Here is a 10561-nt window from a genome sequence, read left to right on the forward strand (position 1 = left end):
CACAATATTGACTTGTGGAACGGAGTCAAACAAAATTGGGGGGGTCCCCAGTTCAAATATGATTATTTGGTAGTAGCAGTAGCCACTGCCCTAATCGGACCGAAATGATGTGAAATTACTACATGACCATAATGCAGCCTAAACGTGCGTTGCACGGGGCGGTCCTATCATTACGTTAGTTACTGCAGTTGCTGTGGAGCTACACCAGAAGACACACACAACATACACCATCTACAATGGACTAACGGAGCAGCAATAATAACAGTTACCGCACAAACGTGCATTGTTGACAAAGTGATTGCACAGCCGCTGCAGGCATGACAACCACGTTAGCGTTAGCTACATGCCAACTATCACAGCGCCCTGTCCGTCGTCGCTGCGACTGACTCTGATGGCTACAGCCATAGATATATAAACACTACAGCAAGCTCTCTGAGATGCCATTGTCTGGGAACTGCTCTTAGCGTGACACGACCAATGAGAGTGAGCGCTTTCGTTGTTGCTAAGATACGGTGCATGGCACACGGCGTCTCTGCCCCATAGCTTGTAGATCTCTCACACATGATTGGCGTAGGCTGCGTTGCCGTCGACGCTGATTGGCTGCATGTTGCTGTGACGTTGAAATGGGGTGCCAGGTCTGCTTTGTGTGTAAGCGATTTTGGGCTCATTTGGGTGCACTTGTGGGCTCGTTTCCATAGACCACGGCAGCGCTTATTTCTTTCCCGTGACCGATGTGGCGAAAAAGGTGCAAAACGAACCATCCGGAAGTAAATTGCGAGATGAAATATATAGCACTTTTTGATTATTAGAAAAGGAGACACATGTGAAGGTGGAAAATGAAAGGTAGGAGATTATATAGTTTTGCATGAGCGATTTTTGTAGCAAGTTGTGAGAGAATTGGGTCACTCCTGTGGGCGGGGGGCTCAATAGAACCATTGGGGTTTGAAAGGAGACGCTCTCTGTTTGAGTGGTGAGATATGTAAAAGAGCAAAATGTGAAATACAATAAGCAGTACATGGAAACATCATAGGCTACATGGGTAGACTTAAATGAAATTGAATTAAAAGCGATAGAGTAAAAATGAGTCTTTAATAGGGATTTAAAGGCTGTCAAAGACCGACCAGAGCGAACATGGAGAGGCAGGTCGTTCCAGACGTTGGGACCGGCCGCGGTGAACGCACGATCTCCTCTGGTCCTGAAATTTGGTTAAAAGATATGGAGATAAGGACCTTTTTCTCAAGATCCTATCATTGGAGTGGACGGGAGGTACATTTTTTTTGGACTGGATTGATTCACATTCGTCCATTCCATTTTACTGGGTCCACGGATCATTCCTAAGTTGCGTTAGAGCGCCCCATGTGGAAAAAAAAAGAATACTTTCTTTTTTTTTAACACACAAAGATGTACGGTTATGGCACTCGAGGGGTGTATTTGCAAAACCGTAGATCTTCGTGTTTGGCACTTTTTTCTTTAAATGTTTTTCTTAAACGTTGTAATTATTTATTATTTTTTTTATTTAGTATTTATTTTATCTTGTATATTTTTTTAATGTAGGAATCGGTTGTGAGCTTGCTATTAAACCTTTTTTTTCAAAATTTTACTTTTGCTTTGGCACTCTAAGTATAATATACTTAGAGTATATTATTTTGAAGCAAATTCCTTTTACTCTAGCATGATAAATCGCGGGTAGGTCAGTATGTCGCCTACTTTGCCCATTCAATGTTCTGATAAAACGCGATAATGTCCCATTTGATGCATTGATAGCATCCGAATGGGGTGGCCTGGGAAGCGTGCTTGTACAGCACATCAAGACGCCTCACGCTGCAGAAACAGGAGATACAGTATAGGCTCCTGCCCTATGGGCCACATGGCTTACTTCACTTGTAACAGAGTTTTTTTTTAATATTGTGGTATTGCTACTTTTACTTAAAAAAACATCCCAGTACTTCTTCCACCTCTGCTGTCAATCTCCGTTCGGAGCGAGATGGATCCAGGTCAGATATCAATGGAGAGCGTCTCCGACTTTGATTGATATTGGCACACAAAGCGTGTAAATCTGTCGCCCTTTATCCCATTCCACCCGGGAACGCATCTGTGTCATTTTTAGCTTTCTTTGGCTATTCAAAAAATGCAGATATACAAGCTCATAGCGCGGCACCGAGTGCCGCGCTACGAGCTTGTAGATCTATTTTTGAAAAATCGTGAACATTTGTGCAAATCTTTGAATATATATATCTTTTAAAGTGAACATTTGCAACTCAACTCTTAGCTTCTGGGGGGTCCTACAAATGTCTTCTACATCCTAACACTTTTCTGAAAAAACGTATGTTGCTATATATCAGTGGTGCTTACAACCTTTGTCATGTCAAGGACCCCCAAAACGATACGTATTTGGCCGTGGACCCCCATCTGAAAATATTGAAAATATTGACCCCCAGATGCAAAGATTTGAGTAAAAAAAAAAATCCCTAAATCAAATATTTGCACAAAATGTTCAACATTTTTCAAAAAATAGCAGATCTACAAGTTCATGAGCTTGTATATCCAAATATCCAACGTATAAAATGTGGATACAGTGGTTACCCGGATGCGTTCCCGGTTTGAATGGGTTATTGTTGCCTTTTGTGGGATACGCGGGGGCTGCAGAGATAGGACAAGACACTCATGAGCACCCTAGGGTTCGCTTTTTTGTGTCCTTGTTCCGAAAAAAAAACAAAGGCGGAGAATGTGAAAGGCGCAGTAATTAAAATGTCATTAATTTGTGGGTTCTTATCAGGCCCCCACAGACAGCTTTTAATGTAGGCGTTCGGGGGGTGTGTGTGGGGGGGGTAGATTGGGCTCGTGTGTGCCTAGACGGCGCCATATCGTCGTTGTCAGGCGGAAACCTTGTATGTCCAAAACTGTTACTTTTCAGGAAATGCAAAAAAAAAAAACGGTGTTCCAATTGATCCAAAGTAAAAGTATCAATACCACAATGTAAAAATACTCCATTACAAGTAAAAGTCTGGAATTACAAATTTACTTGAGTAAAAGTACAAAAGTATTGGTGTCAAAATATACTTAAAGTACCAAAAAAAAAGTACTCATTATGCAGAATGCCCCGTTTCAAGTTTTCAAATGTATAAAGATCGTTTGTAGATCAGCTATTTTCAAATGGCCGAAATGTATAAAGGGCTGAAGTGGTTAATGTATGTTTTGTAATAATAATCAAAATCGACAAAGTAACTAGTTACTAAAGTTTTCAAACAAATGTAGTGGAGTAAAAGTACAATATTTGCATCCAAGATGTAGTGGAGTAGAAGGAAGTATTGGAAATTAGAAATACTCAAGTAAAGTACAAATACCTCAAAAAAAGTACAGTACTTAAGTAGTTCCTTAGTAGTTAGTAAGTAGTTACTTCTCACCACTGGTCACAAGCTCCTGTTAATAAAGTGTATTGGTTCAATATTCATAAAAGACACGGACACACTTTCAATTTCAAATTTAAAAAGAAAATACAGAAAATAGCAAGCTGACAAGCTTGTAGATCGACTATGTTTGTGCGACACTCTTTTACAACGAGGTATAAGGTATTCATTTATGAAAAAAAGAAAAGTAAGGAAAAACCTAAAACGCTGAAATAACATGGAGATACGAGTTTTCCGTCCGACAGCAACGGCTATGCTGCCAAGCCCGCTCCAATCGTCTATCTGCGTAATGGGAATGTATGCATTTGTAACAGACTGCAATAGCGTTCTGACAATTACCAAATGACGTTTTCATCTGCGTAAATGCGGAGGATTCGTTTTGCGGAAACGGCTGGCTCCTGCAAATATCTCATTAAAAAGAGGAAATTAGCTTTCATGATAGAACCTGATTCCACAGGCTTTCACCGTGCTCTCACGCACCGGCATACCGCCAACGTGTTTGACCACATGCGCCCCTGCGTGCACAAAGCTAGATACACGCACACGCACGCACGCACACACACACACACACACACACACACACACACATGTTTGTATATTACAATACTTGTGAGGGATACTATTCTTACAATTTCTTTGCCATTTCTTACCCTAGCCCTAAAGCTGAAAATACTGATAGATTTGTGTTGCTGGACACCGGCACGCAACAAAGTATACATCAGGCATAACTCCGACTCCAACCCCTAACCTCTAAATCATTGGTTCTCAAAGTGGGGTCCGGGGACCCCCAGGGGTCCTTGAGGCGGTTCCAGGGGGTCCCCAGCTAAATGTGTTAATACATTTTAACCCCTTTATCCATATTTTATACTTTGGCTATTCAAAAATAGCAGATATACAAGCTTGCAGCGTGTCACTTCGTGCCGCGCTGCAAGCTTGTATATCTGCTATTTTTCAACATTTTCAAAACATTGTTTCAAGAATTTTGAATATTTTTGCATTTTTAAACACAAATTTTATCTTCCGGGGGTCCCTCACACAAAACATTTTCAGATAGGGGTCCGCGGCCAAATATATATCAATTTTGGGGTCCTTGACATAAAGACAAGTTGAGAAACACTGCTCTAAATGTCAAAATCGTTTTGTTAACCATAGAACAACAATTTATTGCGTGAGGACCGGGACAATTGTCCTCACAATGTCTCTTTTTCAAATTCCACTACTTGTGGGGACGTTATAGTAGCCTATACAGTACACACACACACGCACGCACGCACGCACGCACGCACGCACGCACGCACGCACACACACACCTGCTGTCATGTCCTCCTATCAGATGCATATTAAGCGTGACAGTATTCCATAGTTCCTCGTGACAGAAAATGTTCATCTCCATATTCCAAATGGAACATCAATCTGACACGTATAAATAGTCATTTCCTGGCTGTAATTTCAGACCTGTCAATTCATAACCTGAGGTCTCGTGCTGTATACGTTTCCTCCCATTGTTTCCATTCTACACCATACGCGGACGTGGATTTTAATCTAAGAATCGACATCATGAGGTTTTTTCCAGAGATGAGTAAACCTGTAGTGGTTACCCGTTTAGTTTTTTTGTTCTTGGAGCTCACCCTTCTTACTCACTCGTGTATTTTCAGACGTGTGTCTGTGTGACACTCTTTTTGTTTAGTTTTTTCTTAATGTTTTATCCCACGATTTTGCAACCCATTTTTTCACCCAGTGCCAGTTGCCTACGTAATCCTGGGCGCTACTCTCCCTCTGCCAGCCTATAGAGAGCCCAGAGCTGAGCTCATGGCTCCTTCAATGCATGAGGTGCTAGCAAGCCTTCTTATCACCTGACAGGGGGGAGTTTCCCCGGTAGGACCCCCCCACCCCCCCCCAGTTCAAAGCACTTCGAATTGTAGGAGTTGAGGCATAACATTTTCGATTCCACAGATAAATATTGTGAAAATATCCGATCTGCGTTGTGAGCTTGTAAATCTGCTTTTTTTTCACAATGTTTGCCTCTTTCTTATGTTATTTGACAATTTGGCCAACGTTTGACCAGTTTTTACAGCATAGTTTGTTGATTACTTTTGACGCAGTGATGCTCTTTTTCTTCTCTTTCTTTTTGAGGTCTTAAAAGTCCTTCAGTTCACACTTCACTGTCACCCCCCCCCCCCCCCCCCCAATCATGTGGGGACCCGACCCACAGGTTGAGAACCACTGCTCTAAGGGAAGAATGAGAAAACCTCTCCCTGAACAGCTACCATAAGGTGCCCTTATTGCCAAAGCACTTAAAGATCTCCAGCGGAGCGGACAACAGTAGGATTGGTGGTTGTACCTGGAGATCTCCCATATTATGCTGTAGGTCTTCTTCTTCTTTCTCTTTCTTTCATGTATTGTCAGATGTCCAGCTCGCGGTCATGTAGACATGCCTCCTCTGTGTAGTGGGCAGGTGGCAATTATAAAGTAGTCTGTGTAGGGGGCAGGTGGTAGTTATATGTTCTTCTGAGGTTGGTCTGTAGAAGGGACAGGTGGTAATTATATGTTTGGCAGTCTGCCAGGCTCCATGTCTTCATGGATAATTTGACGTAGCCGCCCCCGGTACCAGTGGTGGAAAGTAACTAAGTACATTTACTTAAGTCCCCTTAAGAACAATTGTGAGGTATTTTCACTTTACTTGAGTACGTCCGATTTTCAGTACTTTTACTTCTACTGCACTTCATCTCAGAGGCAAATATTGTACTTCTACTCCACTACAGTTATTTGAAAACTTTAGTTACTCGTTACTTTACGTAGATTTTGATTATTATTACAAAATATACAGTAACCACTTAAGCCCTATATACATTTTGGCCATTGGAAAATAGCCGATCTAATGAGCTTGTAGAGCTAGCTATTTTCAAAAGATGTTTATACATTTGAAAACGTACTATACATTTGAGCATGTTTTTACTCTGGGTACTTTAAGTACATTTGGTTACCAACACTTTTGTACTTTTACTCAAGTACATTTTGAATACGGGACTTCTACTTGTAACAGAGTATTTCTACATTGTCGTATTGATACTTTTACTTGAGTAAAAATTTGTTTTTCTTTTCCACCACTGGATGATTTGAAGTAGCCGCCCCTGCGGTACGCAGGCCGTTCAGCCAGGGCCCATTGCTGGTGTAGTAGAGACTATCCTTTGACACCATCCCCCGGGTCCCGGATGTAGTGATGGATTTGTGTGGGCCCGGCCGTCTCCCACTCCTGCTTCCAAGACCATGCCCTGTGTTGATAGACAGGTCCTCAGGGATAGAAAGGAGCATCTGCGTTGCCTTATTATGGGGATGGCGGGCCAGCCGGGGTGATTCCCGCTAGGACTTGTAGGTGGAATATACAGGGGAGGGCCCATTTTTTCACCCATTGCCAATAGGCTCTATGCACAGCAGCCATATTGGACAGAAATTGGGCCTCTTCCTTGCTTCCTTCACAGGTGTTACCAATGATACTAATGAAGGCTCTATTCCATTTAGTGTAGCACAGTGGTTCTCAAACTTTTTCATTTCAAGAACCCCCATAACTCTGAGAGTGTACAAATGGAACCAAATGGACCCGGGTTACACCCTCTCAAGGAACCATGAGGGTCCCTGGACCACACTTTGAGACCCACTAGTGTCTCCAGTGAGCCAACATGCACAATATCAGCACCCTGACTCTGTTTGACCAGAATGGAACAGAGCCTTCATTAGTATCATTGTTAACACCTGTGAAGGAAGTAAGAAGAGGCCCAATTTTTCTCCAAAATGGCTGCTGTGCATAGAGCCTATTGCCTCTGTAATCCTGGGCGCTACTCTCCCTCTGCCCTCCGCCCAGAACTGAGCTCATGCCTCCTGCCTCGTGCTTGAGGAGTGAGCAGGCCGCTTATTATCACCTGACAGGGGGGAGTTTCCCCGGTAGGACGTAGCGCGTGGAAGGAACACGTTATTCCAACCAGTTCCTTTCCCCTCCATCAGGTGCCCCGGCTGACCAGGGCCGTAGTATAGAGACCAGGATTACTGCATGTTTTTTTGTGAGGGTACCTACCCTAGGGGACACGGGGAGAACATGCAAAATTCACACAGAAATGCCCTTTCACCAACCCCAGCTACACAGCCATTCTAACTACTGACTAACCCTATAACCCTAACCTAATGGTCGGAATAATGGGATGTCGGAATTATGAGCAGACCCCCCCCACAGCCGAGTCTTCCCTGTCTCTTAAGGAGCAGGCCATTGCTAAACAATAGCATCTGCGCTTTAATAATTGATTTACCCTAGATAAATAAAAGTTACACTTTCTTTTCATGCAGAACTCTTAACGTAGCCTTTTAAAGAGTAATAAATCATCATTAATGGGCGGATGATAAAGTTCGACATGGGTGCAATAACAGTGAAATAACAAAAATTGTAATGTGCTCCACACGGTTGATTTTGCATCCCACCTCCAATCATCATTTGGGTATAAACGCTAAACCAAACATTTCATTATCCACTGGTTTAGAGCTTCAGGTTGAATTATGCTGATGACGTTGCAGTTTCTTCGTGTTTGTTTCATCGATAACGCATTAAGACCAGGAACATTTTAAGATTTCTTTGGCTATTCAAAAATAGCAGATCTACAAGCTCATGAGCTTATGAGCTTACGTGCTATGAGCTTGTAGATCTGCTATTTTTTGAAAAATCGTGAAAATGTGCGCAAATCTTTGAATATGTATAGGCTATAATTTTTAAAGCGAACATTTGTAACTCAAATCTTTGCTTCTGGGGATTCTACAAAATGTCTTCTAAATCCTAACCGTTTTTTTAAAAATATGTTGCTGTATAAGGGGTTCTCAAACCATTTCATGTCAAGGACCACCCGAAATTAGATGTATTTGTCCGCAGACCCCCACATCGAAATATTTAGTTCCAGGGATCCCCCAGAAGCGAAGATTTGAGTTACAAATGTTCACTTTAAAAATATATATATATATTCAAAGATTTGCACTAATTTTCACGATTTTTCAAAAATAGCAGATCAACAAGCTCGGAGCTTTTTGCTTTTTGAATAGCCGAAGAAATCTTAGAAAGACACAGGTGCGTTCCCGGATTGAACGTGTTAAGGGAATTGTTGTATTGATGTTGTTAAAAAAAAAACGGGTGTCATGGAAACAGGCTGCGGGGACACAAGGTGTGTATATATTTAATTACTGAACCATCATCTTGATGGCAGTTAAGTTGCTGTTTCTAAACAGAGCTGCCAAACACCATCTGATGGAACAACAGAGAGAGAGAGATAGAGAGTTAATTATATTAATATTAATAATTTAGTTTGAATTAATATTTATGAATTTGGTGTTTCCAAAAAAATCCCGAAAATCCTCTGCATCCTTAAGATGGGATATTAGATGAGAAACATGGTCTCGTGCAATCTTGAATAAGCTGTCGGAAATTGATTATTTATGATGTTACACTAAAGCCCTGGGTCTCTTGGGTGTGTTTCTTCCGCATTCTGACCTTCAAGTAGCAATTGATTTATTTTATAGTTTTCTCTTTGCACGAACTGCACCGATATCAGCTCAGCCCTAATACTCTACAGGAGAGATTAGATGGCCTTCACGTGTAGCTTCTGTTGATCGGTTCGTTAGATTAACCGTCTATTGGAATACAGTTATTATGTAAAGAATAGATATAGGATGGCACCCGAGTCAGAGGACTTGTATAATAGGATATTACTCATTAGCCAATAGAGCAGGCACACTATAGTGTTCAAGACGATAGAAGCATGCACACAGTGGTGTAAAAGCAGTGGTGAGCTGTGGATTTTTTAACTAAGGGTACTGTATTTTATGGCGTCACGCGCGCGCACGTACAACTAGCACTGAGCCACTCAGTGCTAGTTGAAATACTGTATTCAACATGTGATTATTAATGTAATCATATGTCTTATTATTTTGTTGTATTGTTGCATTGTTAATTTGTTGTTTTTATTTTTGTTTCAAATTAATTATTGTATTTTCCTTTTAATTTTATATAAAATCCCTTTACATAGACTCACCCACACATAAGTAGGCCTACTTAAAATAATCAGACAACTTGTCTTTGTCTTGTCTCAGAGAACTGGGTCTGCTAAGCGATCCTCCCCTTCACACCTTGCAGTGCAGAGATGTTGTCTGTCATTGTGAGAGGAATGTAACACATTCAATTCAAGTCCGTGTCTTTTCTCGAGTAGCCTAATGTTATGCAAAGCAGCCAGGTAGACGCTATTGAGAACGGCTCGCCACTGACGGCGCGAACCTTGAGAGGCTATTGTTTTTAAACTTTAAGGCGTTAAAGACCGCCGCTGACGGTGCGTGCACGCGCGCCCCCAGCTCCCACAGTGTCAGAACTAAGGGTACGCCGTACCCCCCCGTACCCCCTACAGCTCAACCCTGTGTAAAAGTAACTATTTACATTTACTCAAGTACAGTACTTAAGTACAATGTTGAGGTACTTTTACTTTACTGGAGTATTTCCAATGTTCAGTACTTTTACTTGTCTACTCCACTACATCTCAGAGGCAAATATTGCACTTTTACTCCACTACAATTATTTGAAGACTTTAGTTACGAGTTACTTTGTAGATTTTGATTATTATTACAAAACATACACTTCAGCCCTTTATACATTTCAGCCAATTGGAAATAGCTGATCTACAAGCTCACAATGCGTCGCGACTCGCGATGCGACACATTGTGAGCTTGTAGATCTGCTATTTTAAAAAGATTTTTATACATTTTGAAAACTTGAAATGGAACATTCTGCATAATGAGTACTTTCTACTTTACATTTTGATACCAATACTTTTGTACTTGTAAGTAAATTTTGAATTCCGGACTTTTACTTGTAACGGAGTATTTATACATTGCAGTATTGATACTTTTACTTAAGTAAAACACTTCAGTACTTTTTCCACCCCTGCATGCACAGTAGCGTTCTAAATGCAGAAGTCTTGCAATACCATATTTGGCCACCAGGCTTCTTCAATAATCCTCTGCGGCCCTGCGGACTTTGAAATAGGGGGCTTAAGTGGTTAATATGTAGTCTACCTTTCCCCCTTCCTAGTGATGTAGTGGAGTCAAAGGTACAATATTTCTCTTTGAAATGTAGT

This window comes from Gymnoscopelus microlampas (genome assembly GCF_963454915.1).
Source record: "Gymnoscopelus microlampas genome assembly, chromosome: 4".
NCBI classification, from domain to species: domain Eukaryota; kingdom Metazoa; phylum Chordata; class Actinopteri; order Myctophiformes; family Myctophidae; genus Gymnoscopelus; species Gymnoscopelus microlampas.